The 1,152-nt window shown below is 49.6% G+C and overlaps 1 pseudogene across 1 annotated transcript; it reads right to left on the reverse strand.

Annotated features, from left to right (window-relative positions):
• Nucleotides 1-342: 342 nt before the first annotated feature.
• Nucleotides 343-899, reverse strand: LOC310876870 (COP9 signalosome complex subunit 6-like; annotated as a pseudogene). The gene has a single exon. The product of its transcript is annotated as a COP9 signalosome complex subunit 6-like (transcript).
• Nucleotides 900-1,152: the final 253 nt, after the last annotated feature.

Consider the following 1,152-nt stretch of genomic DNA (forward strand, 5'->3'; position numbering starts at 1 on the left):
TGTTCCAACCGATTCTCAGGGACCACATTGACGCGGTAGAACCTGGTGAAGGTACTAGGCGACGTCCAGCTGGCTGCCCGGCCAAGCGGTAGCACAAGCAATGGTATCAACAAGCCAATGTGAGAGTCTTTGCTTCGAAAGCCTTTGGCCCAAGACTCTATCACCATAGCATACGAAGAGCTGATCAGTCAGTCTGATCGCCTAAGCGTCCAAAGCCCTCACCGGGCAGAGGACGTGAGGAGCATCACCCTGACTAATGACGGGTAAAGAGATCGATTCACATGTCCCACGGATAGAACCTTCGGCAGAAATTAGGAATTGGGTCGCAAAGTAACACTCGACTTACCAGGACTCATCTGAAGACACTCCGGGGGCAGTCATGCAAGCTACATGGTCGACTCCAATTCTCTCTGCCTCCTCTGTGGCGAGCGTGTAGGCGAGCTCGGCGAACAACATGGTGGCCTTGCCGTTGATTATGTCAATCACAGACTCGTACACGCTAACGGGAAGGTCAGTCTGTTTGGTCAATGGATCGAGTTTGAGGAAGAGAGGGCTGTCGATGATCTCGCACACCTGCTTGTGGATGTGGATGTCTGAATGGTCAGGCGGGCCTCCGGTGATATACCAGCCCAGGAACTCCATGTCTTTAAAGACCTGTTTGAATTGTTCTTCCTTGGCGTAGTAATATTCCATGTCAATGTTATGTGCCTGCTGTTTGTCAGCGGGGTGGGACAGCAACTTCACCTCAATGTTTTGACCCTCTGCTTCCCGATTAGGGCTCCAATAACCTGCATTGGTCACCCTTGCTGCGATTGGACGCACATCCAGTGGTCCGATATGTTGAGGATGACCAGAGGGTGCAGGGCCACAGAAACACTGCCCGTTATCTCTGACGCCATTATATTACATTGGACCCGAATCCGTAAGAGCAGTGGTTGTCACCATTGTGAGAGAATAAGAAGTAGGCTAGGTTTGAATAACGTTACTAATATATTCTATGTACGTATAATATGAGTAACGTTTGACTTGGGAGACAGGGTTGCATCACAACACAATGACAACATATAATTTAGCTGTGTGAGCATCAGTACTATAAGTTCACCGCTATACTTTGAAACCAGGCTCTCCCAGGGGTTTCCCCTCTACACCAAA

The sequence above is a fragment of the Protomyctophum parallelum genome (genome assembly GCF_964188405.1).
Source record: "Protomyctophum parallelum genome assembly, chromosome: 19".
Classification (NCBI taxonomy): domain Eukaryota; kingdom Metazoa; phylum Chordata; class Actinopteri; order Myctophiformes; family Myctophidae; genus Protomyctophum; species Protomyctophum parallelum.